Consider the following 16,015-nt stretch of genomic DNA (forward strand, 5'->3'; position numbering starts at 1 on the left):
TCTCAGGATGGCAGCCACAGTTCATACAAACATGAGTTTGCATGTTTCTGAACATGATTTTTATCTTTTTGTAAGGATGGGGCTGAACTTAAAGCATGATTGCATCACAGACAGACGCCATAGCACAGGCTCATACAAAGGGCAAACCGGTAATTTCACTATCCCCTTTGCCTGACAGACAAGTCCCAAGGGGAAAGTGACTGAGGGCAAGCTACCTGAGTCATCCAGAGACACTGCAAGAGAAGTCACATTTTGTTTTTAACACTAGGACCAAGTACGTTCAAACAGGTGCTGGAGTATGGATTTTCCACAATATCTGGGTGATAAAGGGTCTGATTTATCTGACCCTTGGAAAGGAAAGAAAGTACAGTATACTTATAGGACTTCAGATAAATAGCCCCAAAGGAGTCAGAAAACCTAGTCTTTGGTCCTATCTGCCTGATGTTATCCTCAGCATCATATTCTATCTGTTGCTAATGTGTTCTTTTACACCACTATTTTATTACTTTTATGATGATACCAGCTAATTAGACCAAAAAGAGCCTTTATTCTCACACCACATTTTCATTAAGCATATCCCAACCATGAGTTAGAACACAAAAATCATGTAATTTTAGAATCATACAATTTTAGTTAGAAGTGCCATAATGCTCATAACTACAAGCTGTAAAAATAGAAGGGACTTCAGAAATCATCTAGTCTACTAGCTTCATTTTACATATGGTTGAAACGGAGACCAGAGATGGAAAGAAATTTGTCCAAGTGGCAAAGGCAAAAAATATTTCAAGCAGCACCCTAGCTTTCTCTTCCTGCCATTTTCAGCAGTGCCCACAGAGACCGCTCCTTCTGACCTTTTGTTATGATTTTATGAGTTCAGAAATTCAGTATAAGCCCAGGTGTCTAGGAATACTTGAAGGAAGTAGACTACAGGCAGAATATTAGTAGTGTTCCATCGCAATTCATTCATCAAATATTTACTGAGTGCTTCATTGCATACAAGGCAGTATACTAGGCATTCAGGGGACTGTAAAATATTTGCCTCCCAGGAATTTGTTCATTCAGTATTTATTGAAATTTTTATTGAATTCTTCTAATGTACCAGGCCCTGTTCTGAGCACCAAGAATGCAGTAGTAAACAATCAGAAACCCCTGCTCTCATAGAGTTTACATTCTCAAACAATAAACATGTAAGTGAAGAAATTGTGTAATATATCAAGTGGTGATAAACCATATGGAGAAAAATCAGGGGAAATGTGCCATGGTGGTTGTGGAGGGAAGGGAGAGTCTAATTTTAAGTAGGGGAGTCAGAGAAGGCCTATCTGGGAAGGTGACATTGGAGCAAAGACCTCACGGAGATAAAGGAATGAGCCCTGTTGATATCTGGGACAAGCAGAGGGCACAGCAAAAACTCTAGGAAAGGAGTGCACCTAACTTGTTCACAGACTAGTAAGGTGATTGTTGTGTCTGGTACAGAGTGAATATTGGGACCACGGGGGTGGAGCACAGTTGTAAGAGAAAATAAGATCAGTGAGATAAGAGTGATTGGTGGGAAGATGTCAACCATGTAGGACCGTGAAGATCATTTAAAGGATGTTTGCTATTACTGAGTAAGGGTTTTTACCAAAAAATGACATGAGCTGACTTATCTGTTAAAAGGAATAGAGTGTAAGCAACAAGCCTTTGACTGTGTGGATCACAATCAACTGTGGAAAATTCTGAAAGAGATGGGAATACCAGACCACCTGACCTGCCTCTTGAGAAACCTGTATGCAGGTCAGGAAGCAACAGTTAGAACTGGACATGGAACAACAGACTGGTTCCAAATAGGAAAAGGAGTACGTCAAGGCTGTATATTGTCACCCTGCTTATTTAACTTATATGCAGAGTACATCATGAGAAACGCTGGACTGGAAGAAACACAAGCTGGAATCAAGATTGCTGGGAGAAATATCAATAACCTCAGATATGCAGATGACACCACCCTTATGGCAGAAAGTGAAGAGGAACTAAAAAGCCTCTTGATGAAAGTGCAAGAGGAGAGCGAAAAAGTTGGCTTAAAGCTCAACATTCAGAAAATGAAGATCATGGCATCTGGTCCCATCACTTCATGGGAAATAGATGGGGAAACAGTAGAAACAGTGTCAGACTTTATTTTTGGGGGGCTCCAAAATCACTGCAGATGGTGACTGCAGCCATGAAATTAAAAAACACTTACTCCTTGGAAGAAAAGTTATGACCAACCTAGATAGTATATTCAAAAGCAGAGACATTACTTTGTCAACAAGAGTCCATCTAGTCAAGGTGAAGTCGCTCAGTTGTGTCCGACTCTTTGCAACCCTGTGGACTGTAGCCTACCAGGCTCCTCTGTCCATGGGATTCTCCAGGCAAGAATACTGGAGTGAGTTGCCATGCCCTCCTCCACGGGATCTTCCCAACCCAGGGATCAAACTTGTGTCTCTTACGTCTACTGCTTTGGCACTCGAGTTCTCGAGTTCTCGAGTTGCTCATTTCATTTTCCATCACATCCCTTTGGAATGAGCTTAGTCACATGGCAAGAGCTTAGTTGCAAGTCACATCTACCTGCAAGAAAGACTAGGAAATGTCTTGTACTCAGGATGCAGAGAAAAAAGGGATTTTGGAGGTACAACTAGACATCCAACCCAAACAAAGTGATAATGCAGACTCAGTGGTAAAAAATGTCTCCTCTACCTGGGATATCCTGAGTTTTTCTGGCAGTGAAAGCACACGAGCTAGGCCTCCAAGGATGGGCAGGGTTTTGGCAGTGATGAAATAAAATTCATATTTTGTGTCAAGACAAAATTCTTCTCTGCCTATCTGGGCCTCCTCCTTCTCTTTTAGTGTGTATTATTATTATTAACCAGACCTCTCTAGAAGATAAACTTCCTTCTCATTCTTGTGATGGGTCATGATGACCCACCACTCACTTTGTATACACAGATCAGGATTATGTAAGCTGTCAATCAAACTGTGATTGGATGTATAACTCTATGTCTCAGGTCAGGGAGGCCTGGTGTGCTGCAGTCCATGGGATCACAAAAAGTCAGCTATGACTGGGCGACCAAAGTGAAGTTGCTCAGTGGTGTCCAACTCTTTGTGACCCCATAAACTGTAGCCTGTCAGCCTCCTCCATCCATGGGATTTTCCAGGCAAGAATACTGGAGTGGGTTGCCATTTCTTTCTCCAGGGGATCTTCCTGACCCAGGGATTAAACCTGGGTCTTCCACATTGCAGGCAGACTCTTTACCATCTGAGCCACCAGGGAATCCCTGACTAGACAACTGAACAACAACAAATGTCTCAAAAACTTATGTAACAGTGCTTTGACCTCTGATGGGCAGAACAGTCCTTAGTGCTGTCTGAAAGACTGTCTCGCAGATTACAATCCTCAGGTTGGCTTGAATACAATTTTTCATTCTTTCTTAGGTAGACTGTTGATTATTTTTTTTTGCTGACAGCAGACAATGATTGGAAGGAGGTGGTTCTCCCCTGACAGGAAGAAAAGGTGAGGAAGTAGAGGTGTTGAGGTAAGGTAAGTAGCCTGCCTTGACTGGCATATCACGTACCATATTGATTTTATTCTGCAGGTGATGGGAAGCCATTTACTATTCTGGAATAAGGGAATGACATGATCATAATTGTGCTTTTAGCAAATTTAACTGTGTGGGTTAATAATAGGGAAGAGAAGATTGGAGGCAGGCAAACCAGCTTGGGAGGGTAAGTTAGTAATGTCCTTAATTGGGCCAGTAGCTTTAAGGTTTAAGAAGAGGGATGAGAGATGTAAATCTCAACCTTTTCGATGTCATGGACCCCTTGGAGAACTTTATGAACACAAGGGATCTTCTCTCCATATAAATGATCAAAGAACCCTGGGCTCATTGGATTAAAACTAATAATGATCCCATTAGGGCAAAAACTAAGTCACCTAATCAGAGAATTCCAGAATATAAATGTGTGTGGGGAAAATGCTGTTATCTTTATTCAATTTTTCTCTCTCTAAGAAGGTAAACAACCTTAGGGCATGGGGGATGGAGTCTTAGTCCTTATCTTAGGTAAGGTGATCCTGAGGAGAAAGTTTAAAGGAGACTTGAATTAAAGTCATCTAGGAAAAAATGTCCACAGACCTTTAGGGATGGATGAACATGGCCAAATTTGTTGTTCAGTTGCTCAGTCATGTCTGCCTCTTTGTGACCCCATGGACACAGCATACCAGGCTTCCCTGTCCTTCACCCTCTCCCTGAATTTTCTCAGACTCATGTCCATTGAGTTGGTGATGCCATCCAACCATCTCATCCTCTGCCACCCTCTTCTCCTCCTGCTTTCAATCTTTCCCAGCATGAGTCTTCTCCAATGAGTTGACTCTTCACATCAGGTGGCCAAAGTATTGGAGCTTCAGCATTAGTCCTTCCAATGAATATTCAGAGTTGATTTCCTTTAGGATTGACTGGTTTGATCTCCTTGCTGTCCAAGGGACTCTCAAGAGTCTTCTCCAGCACCTAGTTCTAAAGCATCAATCAAAGGTGCTCAGCCTTCTTTATGGTCTAGCTCTCATATCCGGGCATGACTACTGGAAATTAGGTCATCAGAATAGGAACAATGTATGTGAGGCTGGCATAAGGATCCTAAAATATGAAATTTAGAAAAGAGTGTGCTGAGTTATATGTAAATGGTGATGAGTTCTGTAAGTTTGATATTATTCCAAAGAAATATGCTGAGTTCCTTCTATATGTCAGGGCTTCTATATGGAGGGCGGAAATGCAAACAGTACACAATCTTTTCTTCTTAGCATGCAAGACAGATACAGAAATAAGGTTAAATATGGGGGGCAGGGGTGTGAAAAATGCAGTCAAGTTGAGAAGATGTAGGAAGAGTCTTGAAGGAAATGGGTCTCTTAAGATTAGAGAGGTTTGTTGCATGGGAAAAAAGGATGGTCATGTCCCAGGTCTGAGGTGAGTCCCTGGGATGGGCCATGAACTGTGGGTTCTTGGCTTCATGCAGGAAAGAATTCAAGAGCAAGGCATAGTAAAATGAAAGCTGTTTTACTTAACAATATACATGCCACAGACAGAATGCAGTCTGTCTCAGAAAGTGAGAGAGGCCTTGGGAGAAACACATTCCACAGAGGGCCATCTCAGAAAGTGAGAGACCCTGAAATATGGGATGGTTAGTTTTTTTTAATATTTTATTTTATATTGGAATACAGCCGATTAACAGTGCTGTGATAATTTCAAGTGGATAGCAAAGGGACTCAGCCATACATATACATGTATCCTGCTGCTGCTGCTGCTGCTGCTGCTAAGTCGCTTCAGTCGTGTCCGACTCTGTGCGACCCCAGAGATGGCAGCCCACCAGGTTCTCCCGTCCCTGGGATTCTCCAGGCAAGAACACTGGAATGGGTTGCCATTTCCTTTTCCAATGCAGGAAAGTGAAAAGTGAAAGTGAAATCGCTCAGTTGTGTCCGAGTCTTAGCAACTCCATGGACTGCAGCCTACCAGGCTCCTCCATCCATGGGATTTTCCAGGCAAGAGTACTGGAGTGGGGTGCCATTGCCTTCTCTGATACATGTATCCATTCTCCCCAAACACCCCTCCCATCCAGGCTGCCACACAACATTGAAGAGAGTTCCCTGTGCTATACAGTAGGACCTTGTTGGTTATCCATTTTAAATATAGCAATGTGTACATGTCAATCCCAAACCCCCTAACTAACCCTTTCCCTCATCCTTGGGGTGGTTAGTTTTTATGGGCTGGGTAATTTCATAGCTAATGAGTGGGAGGATTAGGATTAGTCCAACTATTTGGGGAAAGGGGCAGAGATTTCCAGGGAACTGGGTCACCATCCACTTTTTAGTCTTTAATGGCTAGCCTCAGAACTGTCATGGCGCTGGTGGGTGTGTCTTTTTTTTTTTTTTTTTTGGCACACCACATGGTATGCGGGATTTTACTCCCCTGTCTAGGGATCTAACCCATGCCCCCTGCAGTGGAATTGTGTGTGTGTGCTAAGTCGCTTCAGTTGTGTTCGACTCTTTGCAATCCTATGGACTGTAGCCCTCTAGGCTCCTCTATCCACGGGATTCTCCAGGCAAGAATACTGGAGTGGATTGCCATGCCCTCCTCCAGGGGATCTTCCTGGAGGATCTCTCCTCCATGCAGAGTCCTAAACACTGAACTGCCAGAGAATTCCCAGGTGTGTCATTTAGGAAAGTTGATGTATACAATGAGCATTTAATGAGGTTCAAGCTCTTCTAGTGGAAGTTGACTCTTCTACCATCTTGGGCCTACTTACTTCTAACCAGTTTATATTGTGTTCTCAACATCTAAGTCATTCTTTTAAAGGTTGTGCCCTTCCCCTTTCCTGTCTCAGGTTTATCAAGGGCCTTGGGGCAGGTAAATGCACAGATGGGGAGGTGAAGTAAGGGAAGGTATGTTGGGAGCTCAGGCAAGAAACCAACTCAGAAGCTTATGATGGTCAGTTTTATGTATCAACTTTTCTAGGCAGTGGTCTTAGTTATTGTATCAAACACTAATCTGGGTTGCTGTGACAGTGTTTGGTAGATGTGATTTATATTTCTAATGACTGTCTTTAAGTAAAGGAGATTTTCCTAGACAATTTGGGTGGGTCTGATTCAATCAGTTGAAATATCTCAAGAGGACAATTTCAGTTTCCCTGAGGAAAATGGTATTCCCCTAGTAGAATTCTAATCTCCGCCTCCTGATGACCCGCCCACAAACTTCAGACTTGTCCAGCCAGCCCCTGAAATGGTATAAACCAATTCCTTATAAGAAATCCCTTAATATATACCTCCTACTGGGTCTGTTTCTCTGGTTGACACTGAGTTATACACAACCAGGTTGTGGAGGGCTTTGAATGCCAGTTTCAGGGTGCTAAGGATAAAGGCTTCCCTGGTGGCTCAGAGGTTAAAGTGTCTGCCCACAATGCGGGAGACCCAGGATCAATCCCTGGGTAGGGAAGATCCCCTGGAGAAGGAAATGGCAACCCACTCCAGTACTCTTGCCTGGAGAATCCCATGGACGGAGAAGCCCAGTAGGCTACAGTCCACGGGGTCGCAAAGAGTTGGACACCACTGAGCAACTTCACAAGGGTAAAGGACTGGAGTCCTGGTCCCCAAATAGGAGAGAAGGGGAGGGGAGAACTTAAACTATTTTGTTCTAGAAAGGGCTGAGAAATGTCCTCTTGCCTGTTTCATACTTCCAACTAACTCCAAAGCTCAGGGCTAGTGGGAGAATTTTGTAAGCACCTTCCTTGTTGAGAGTCCCCTCCCTCCTCTATAGGGCAGGTCTGGTTTTGCTTCCTTCTGAGATTCCAGGCTTTATGTTGTTGTTGCCAGGCTTCTCTGTCCTCCACTATCTCCCAGAGTTTACTCAGATTCATGTCCTTTCAGTCAGTGATGCTATCTAACAATCTCATCCTCTGCCACCCCTTTCTCCAGACCTTATAAAAGTGAAAGTGTTAGTGGCTCAGTTGTGTCCAATGCTTTGTGACCCTAAGGACTATAGCCTGCCAGGCCCCTCTGTCCATGGAGTTTTCCAGGCAAGAATACTGGAGTGGGTAGCCATGCCCTTCTCCAGGGGATCTTCCAGACCCAGGGATCAAACCCCTGTCTCACTGCCTTGGAGGCAGATTCTTTACTGTCCGAGCCACCAGGGAAGCAGGCATTATCCATCCTAAGTCACTTCAGTTGTGTCTGACTCTTGCAATACCATAGACTGTAACCCATCAGGCTCCTCTGTCCATGGGATCCTCCAGGCAAGAATACTGGAGTGAGTTGCCATTTCCTTCTTCAGGGGATCTTCGCGACCCCAGGGATCAAACCCTTGTTTCTTATGTCTCCTGCACTGGCAGGCATGTTCTTTACCACTAGCGCCACCTGGGAAGACTGTAGCATTATAGGAGGGTCTAAATTTATCCATTTATTCAGTCATTTCTTCTGCAGCAATTTCTTGGGCAGCAACTATGGGCAAGATAACAGTGCTCAGCCTGTGGATTACAGAAATGAATAAAACATGACCTTTTCTTTGAGAAGCTTTACAGATTCGTAAATGACTCCTTTAACAGCAGGCAGAGAGAGAGAGTTCTGGTTCTCTCCTCCCATCCCCTGCAGGAATATAAGGAAGGAGTTTCAGTAGAGGCCTTTCTGGTCCTGCCACTTCAAGCAGTGACTTTGACCAGCTGGACTTCCTTGTCATCTTCAAGCAAACTTTCCTGCTCCTTCTGGGTATTAGCATTTCTTTCAAGCTATTTTCTCTTTTCTGCCTATGTTCTGATTCTTCCCTCTCGAGGTCAGTGTGGCCTCTCATTGTTCATATCCTCACCTTCACGTTTTCAGCCAACTCCTAACTCAGTGCCAGGGTGATGGCAGGTGGCTATCTCTCTTTTGTCAGAACACCAGAGGGCTTTCAAAGGCCACCACAAAGCACATTACATCTATAGAGACAGCCTGATGTGCTGAGCCCATGCTGAGCACACCAGCTCTCAAGAGTTAGCCCTTCTGTGGGCCCTGAACTCCCAACTTATGTTCTCTGTGTCTTCAGTGAGCACACAAGCTCTTTGAGGCCAGAGACCATGCATCTCTCATAGCCCTTGGCACAGACCCTTAGAGTGGATGCATTTTAAAGATTTAAGAATTTGAACTGAAAATCTGAACTGATGCCGAAGATATATTAGGAGGTGAGTAGTAACAGCTTTTCAAAAGGATTCACTTTAGGAGTCCTTTGAAAGAGCAAAGGGCATAAATGTAAGTCATGGTTTTATTAACAGAAGTCTATCTTCTTTTTTTTTTTTTTTCCCCAGGTGCCTTATGGGATTTTTAGTTCCCTGTCCAGGGATTGAACTGGGGTTCTCAGCATTGAGAGTTCAGAGGGCTAACCACTAGACTGCCAAGGAATTCTCAACAGTTTATCTTTAGGTTTACTTTTTCTTTTCCTCTAGTGTTTGGCTGCACCCTGTAGCATGTGGGATCTTAGTTCCCTGACCAGGGATCAAACCTGTATCCCCTGCATTGTTGTTCAGTCGCTAAGTCATGTCTGACTCTTTGCAACCCCATGGACGGCAGCATGCCAGGTTTCCCTGTCCTTCACCATCTCCCAAAGTTTGCTCAAACTCATCCATTGAGTCAGTGATGCCATCCAACCATCTCATCCTCTGTCATCCCCTTCTCTTTTTGCATTCAATCTTTCCCAGCATCAGGATCTTTTCTAATGAGTGGGCACTTCACATCAGGTGGCCAAAGTATTGGAGCTTCAGCATCAGTCCTTCCAATGAATATTCAGGGTTGATTTCCTTTAGGATGAACTGGTTTGATCTCCTTGCAGTCCAAGGGACCCTCAAGAATCTTCGCCAGCACCACAGTTCAAAAGCATCAGTTTTTTTGGCTCTCAGCCTCCTTCATCATCCAAATCACATCCATACATGACTACTGGAAAAAGGTGGAATCTTACCCACTGGATCACTGGGAAAGTCCAACAGAAGTCTATCTTAAATCCAGTTCTGGGACTTCCCTGGCACTTCAATGGTTAGGACTTTGTGCTTTCATTGCTAAGTTTATTCCAGTTTATTCCTGCTCGGGGAAGTAAGACCCCACAAGTCATACAGCAAGGCCAAACCAACAAAAACAAACAGACAAACAAAACGCAGTCCTGTTCCAGAAGATTTATCTCATAAAGCCAAGTTTGCTGCTTTACCTTAGGGTTTGCCTCAACCCTTTAGATGGATTTCACTCTCTAGGGTTCTTGTGAGTTGGTTTCATGTGAATGTAGGCTTTACTGTACAAGGTCAGTATTCCAGGAGTGAGAATCATCTGGGGATTTAAGAAACGGGAGATTTTATCCCCCTTGACAGAAGGGGATTAAATGAAAGCAGCAGGGCCAAGCTGGCTCTGTGGTCTGTTCTGGTGCTTAAATTTTATGAGTTGGGGAGTTCTCCCAGTTTAATTATTGACCTGGGGAATGTTTGGGTGATGCTAGAAGAACTTGTCTTTGTCTAAAAAAATGCTTATATGAAAGAATGTAGGGAAAATGTGCTCTTTTAAAGCTAATAGACCCTCTAGTTCAACCCATTCCTTTTATTAATGTATAGCAAGACACTGATACTCAGAGGAAGGAAGTGAATGCCCAAGGTCACACAGCTAGTTCTTGAAAGAGCTGCAAGTAGAACCCAAATCTCCTGGCTCCTAGTGCCGCTCTGTTACAGAGCCAAGCTAGCATGGGCTCAGGGCTGCAGAAACGCAAGTCAGATCAAAGCCTCTTCCATTGTTCAGCAGGGGGAACATCTGCCTGTTTTCGACTCAGTTCTTTGAATTTTTCCAGGTCCCTGGAGGCATTGTACATTCCTGCTGTGCCAGGCTAGGAAAGGGGCAGGAATGCTTGTCCTTGTCTCGGTTTCCTACCAATTCTCCTGTCCTTGGGGGCCAAGAATCATGCCATTGCCATATGGCATTCTCCCCCTTTTTCCTCTAAATTGTACTAGGAAGCAGGAATTTATAGGAAATGTACCATTTCCTATTGTACTAGGAAACAAGAATCTGCAAACAGCTTGCCCATACTGCAGATTTACCTTCAAATTTATATGAGGGAAATTCCCTGGTTGTCCAGTGGTTAGAACTCTGATTTCCACTGATGGGGGCATGAGTTCAGTCCCTGGATGGGGAACTCAGATCTCACAAGCTGTGTGGCTTTCCCCCTCACCCCAATATTTTTTATATGAGGTAGGGAGAGATGGGTGGGTGTCTGAGTTTACAAGTAGACAGGCTGAGGGACTGAATGATTAGGATTCTAGAGAAGGCAAAGAGAACTCTGTTTACCTCAGTGCTTAGACCATCCCCACTGGCGTAATGCCATAACTGAGAGAAGGGATTTCCAATGGCCATGTTACCTAGGTCACAGGCATGCATACAAATTCAAATATCACATTCATTGCATCCTGCACTGGATATGACTAAAGCTAGCTTTGTAGGAAGCCGTGAGGCATGGTATAAATTGATTTGAGTGTTAATCAGATGGCTCCGAAACCAAACATAGGCCTGTAATACTAGTTTTTATGTGGGGAGAGGAAAAGGAGGAAGAGGTCATTTTGTAGGGGGGGGGGGGGAAGGCCTAGAGGGTTATTACCATGTCGGGCATTGACCGGAGAAGGCGATGGCACCCCACTCCAGGACTCTTGCCTGGAAAATCCCATGGATGGAGGAGCCTGGTGGGCTGCAGTCCATGGGGTCGCTAAGAGTCAGACACGACTGAGTGACTTCACTTTCACTTTTCGCTTTCATGCATTGGAGAAGGAAATGGCAACCCACTCCAGTGTTCTTGCCTAGAGAATCCCAGGGACAGGGGAGGCTGGTGGGCTGCCGTCTATGGGGTCACACAGAGTCGGACACAACTGAAGCGACTTAGCAGCAGCAGGGCATTGACAAGCCAGAGGAATGCTTGAGGGCCCAGAGTGTCCTGGCAAGGGAGAACCAGGGGTAGGGAAAGAACCAGGGGGTGGGAACCAAAGCCAGCTTTGCCTTCTAAGCCGTCTTGCTGTGATCTGGGAGCTGAACTGCCTCCCCACCCCCTGCCCCCATGGGTCTTCAAAAATCATTTCCCCTGCTCCCTTGGCCCACTGCCATAGGTTGGCAAACTTCAAAGGTGGGAGTGGGATGCACAGGAGCTAAACACAGGCGCTGCAGCAAGAACTGAAGCTGTCCCTGAGAAGCTGGCTAAGAAGTTGAAATGGAAAGTTGTTTCCTGTGAACTAAGCCTGAATGTTGAAAAACATAAAAAATGAGAAGCTCAAGTTTCCTTGAATTATAGCTGCTTTCAACAAAGAGGATAAGAATGGAGAGGAGAGGAAGGTGTCAGAGAAACCAGCTGGGGTACTGGCCAATGGCTGAAAAGAGCTTTGGGTCTGTCTGACAGGGAGCCTTGGGTCCCAGGATGGGGTTGTCTACTGAGGGAGCAGGTGGGCTTTCCAATTTCAAAAGAAAGGCCTGAGAGGGCAGGGACCTCACGCATGCCTTTTTGAGGGGAAGGTGATTTTTGTCGGAAAATAATGGATATTTGAAGGAAACAGACACCCAATTTCCTAGTGCCAGGCTCTTGGTACAAGCTTAATTAGTTTCTGTGGACTGGCTGCAAACGGAGCAGTTCGATTTGCACTTGTTAAGCTCTATAGCTAGGACTTTTTACAGCTGTTTTTTCAGCACCACCTCATTAATCCTCCCAGCTGCCGAGGGAGGCTGAAGACTCAGTCATCTTCATTTTAGAGAAGAGATCCAAAGAGAAGAAATGATTTGTACCCCATCAGATGACAAGTCAGCAGCCGCGCTGAAAATAGAACCGAGCCCTGATTCCAGGGGGAACTGCTCACCTTACGCACATGGCCACCCTGCTTTGCCTGCTCATTGCAGAGGAAGAAATTTTGGTTGGCACAGAATCTGACTTCCCTCAGTCTGTGCCCAGGGCTGTGGTTGGTGGTTTATTTGCAAAGTCGTGTCTGGCTCTTAGCGATCCCATGAACTGTAGCTTGCCAGGCTCCTGTGTCCATGGGATTTCCCCAGGCAAGAATACTGGAGTGGGTTGCCATTTCCTCCCCCAGGGATCTTCCCGACCCAGGGATCGAACCCATGTCTCCTGTATATTGCAGGCAGATTCTTTACCACTGAATCATGGGACTGACCCTGTGCTAAAGTGTGTCAGAGGCAACACTGGGGCTGAGAAGGAGACTTTGATAATGTGTTCCATCTCCTCCTGGCGCCCCTTCCTGGGACTCTGTCATGCCAGGTCTCTCATACCCAAAGAGGTGCCTGACCCCCAGGGCCCAGATACACAGAAATAGGTGAGCCTTAGCTGTCCTCCCCTTGGGGCTTGCACCACTATATAGTTCAGCTGATGGACTCAGAGCATGTCCAGCATTTCCACCAACGCACATCTAGGCGTAAAGAAGGGTGAACCTGGACGCTGGTGCAGTAGACATGGAAATGAAGCCACAAGTATCAACCATGCATCTTGAGTGTCTTTTGAAATGATATGATATGTTTTCTTTACAGGAAGTTCAACTTCTTCATTCCTCTCCAAATTTTTACATAAAAACATTGAAGATAGGGACTTCCCTTGTGGCCCAGTTGCTGAGACTCTGCACTCCCAATGCAGGGAGTGGTTCAATCCCTGGTCAGGGAACTAGATCCTGCATGCTGTGACTACGACCCTCTCCAGCCAAATAAATAAATAATAAGTAAAATAAATAGTTTGGAAAATTTGAATATATCATTCATGTGGTACTTGCCTACAAAATCTTTGAGAAAAATGCCAGTGCATAAGGAGTATGGGTCAGAGCCATAGGAAACTCAGATTTCCATTTGAGGAACATGCGGGAGGGGTGTTCCCCTCATTTTGATGATGGTGACTTTTTGGACACAGCTGCTTTACATGACTCCACTGGTTCTGAGAGTCACATGGCACTGGGGGCGCCGGGTGAAGAGTCAGCTGGGCTTGCAGTATCCTGCACCTTCCACCCCAACCTTACCAATGACCCACATGCTGCCTGTACCTTGAGCAACAGTTATAGGCCATCCTCTGATGAATGTGGCTGCGCCTGTGCCTCTGTTTTCAGGGGGAGGGGCTTTAAAGTTGGTGCTAGGCTGAGTACTGCAGGGTAGCAGGTGAAAGCTTGGTCTGAGTTTGGAAACCAGCTAGCTTACTGCTTACCAGCTGTATGACCAAGGTAGTGACTTAACCTCTCTAGGCTTCAGTTTCCTCCAAGAAAAGTGGATATGCTTGTGGTATCTCTAAGGATCTTAGAAAGTTTAAATAAGAACATGCACGTGTGCACGTGTGCTAAGTCACTCAGTTGTGTCCGACTCTTTGTGACTCCGTGGCTGTAACCCATGACCAAGCTCCTCTGTCCATGGGATTCTCCAGGCAAGAATACTGGAGTGGGTTGCCATGCCCTCCTCCAGGGGATTTTCCTGACCCAGGGATTGAACCCTTGTCTCTTGTGTCTGCTGCATTGGCAGGTGAGTTCTTTACCACTAGTGCCACCTGGGAAACCCAATAAGATCATGCATGTAAAGTACTTAACATAGCACCCAGCATATGGTAGATGCTCATACACGTGTGTGTGTATGTGTGTGTGTTCACGCACATACATTTAAAGGTAGGGATCAAATTTTTCTGTGTTGTGGAAGGCTCCCAACTTATTCATAGTCCTTTCAGCCAAAGCAGTGAATATTAGAATGAGGCATCAATATGCAGAGGGGACAGTCATTGCAGATGGGAGGGCAAGAAGCTCACAGTGAGCACACTGCTAAGTGGTAGGTCCAGAACCTGCAGCTGGAAAGGTCAGTGAGGGCACCAGGCAGTGTCCCTGAGATACTGGGAGCATGGGCAGCACCTGCAGACTTGGTGGTGTGTGGGCCTTGATCATGAGTGGGAAGCAGAAACCCAAAGTGAAACAAGAAGTTCTGTACCTGTGAGAAGTCAGGCCTCCATGGTTTCCATGTAATGGTTGCTCCCAGCAAGTCAAGGCGTTGAAACCAAGAAACCCACCTGGAATCCAGGACATTTTGCCCAGACCCGAGACTGAACCCTCAGGGGTCATTTCCTCTGAAGACACACACCCAGAGTCTGGCTCCCAGCGTGACAGGATGGAGCATGGGATGGAGTTAGTGCTCCCATCCTAGTGGCTCTTTGGAGAAATTTGATCCTAAGACAGAAAACCATACCCCTTCCTAGTGCTGGTAGCTGATCCTCCCCTGCCCCTTTGGCAGTAGAAGTTCTGGCTCAGGCGGGCCCTTTCAATTCATTGTTGATGAAATTGCCTATGATCCACAGTGTCTTGATAGCAGTTTGGAAAAAGAAAATGTGACTGTGCCAACACCACAGGCATCCTGGGCCCACGCCAGTAGCGTGAACTTATTTTCCTCGAATGGCCTGAAGTTGGAAAGGCAGGCACCAGGCTCTGGGGACTTGTGTCAGGTACAGGATGGCTGGAGAGGATCAGCTTCTGGCTCCAGCTCAGGCCAAAGATGGTGAGGAAGGTGCTGGTGGGGAGAAGCCTGTGGCACCCCCCACCCAGGTCTCCCAGCTACTGCAGAGAACCACCCCAGGTCAGGAGAAAAGGAGTCCATTGAGCGCCTCAGGGGAGTTTGTGAAGCTTTTGGAAAATAACTGGTGAAACTCAGCTCTGAGTCTGTGGTACACTTTGTCTAGTTGGCACAAAGGTATCATAGACTTGTGGGGACCTGTGATTACCACAAGGACCCAGAACAGGAGAAATAGAATCAGCACCCACCATTAGATATATCTGAAAACCCAGAGAAGTCAGCTCTGTGTAGGGTCCTGCTGCTTCTATTGTACGGAAATACCCCTCTCCCTAGAAATCACCAGAGGCCATTGCAAAGTCTGTAATGGACGTGACTCCTCATCTTTGATAGGAGGATGCCAGGCTGCTGGGCCTCATCCAACTGCACTGACTAGGGTTAGCCATTCCCAGAGAGAGGGCCTTTTTCACGAGGGACAGAGGTCTGGCAGGACTCTCTCACGGCAGTCATGTCATTCAACACATTCATTCAACAAATATTTATTGAACACCTACTATGTGCCAGGCAGGTACTGTGTGGGTGTGCGCCCAGACTATAGAACTGAATGAGATATGCTTTCTGACGATAAGGAGCTACCGGTGTGGTACAGGACTGCAAGTTTCTGGACTGTCCAATCAGGTCATTGTGAGTGGTGGCAGGCCTCCGTTCACACTGGGACTGACTTCAAGAGTCCCAACCTTGATGTCATGGGATGTATCCCTGGCGGCTATTTCCCCAAAGAGTTCTGCCACCAGGTTACCCTGTGTGGCTTCCCAAATGCAGAGCCACCCAGCCTGACTATGCTGTCTCTGGTTCCTCCTCCATGCTTGGCTTCCAAACCACCTTAGCCGTGACCTTTGCAAACATGAGAAAAAGCATCTGTGCCCAAGCTTTGGGAGGAAGTGACTCTTTAGGGCTACTGTA

Source organism: Ovis aries, chromosome X (genome assembly GCF_016772045.2).
Source record: "Ovis aries strain OAR_USU_Benz2616 breed Rambouillet chromosome X, ARS-UI_Ramb_v3.0, whole genome shotgun sequence".
In the NCBI taxonomy this organism is placed as follows: Eukaryota; Metazoa; Chordata; class Mammalia; order Artiodactyla; family Bovidae; genus Ovis; species Ovis aries.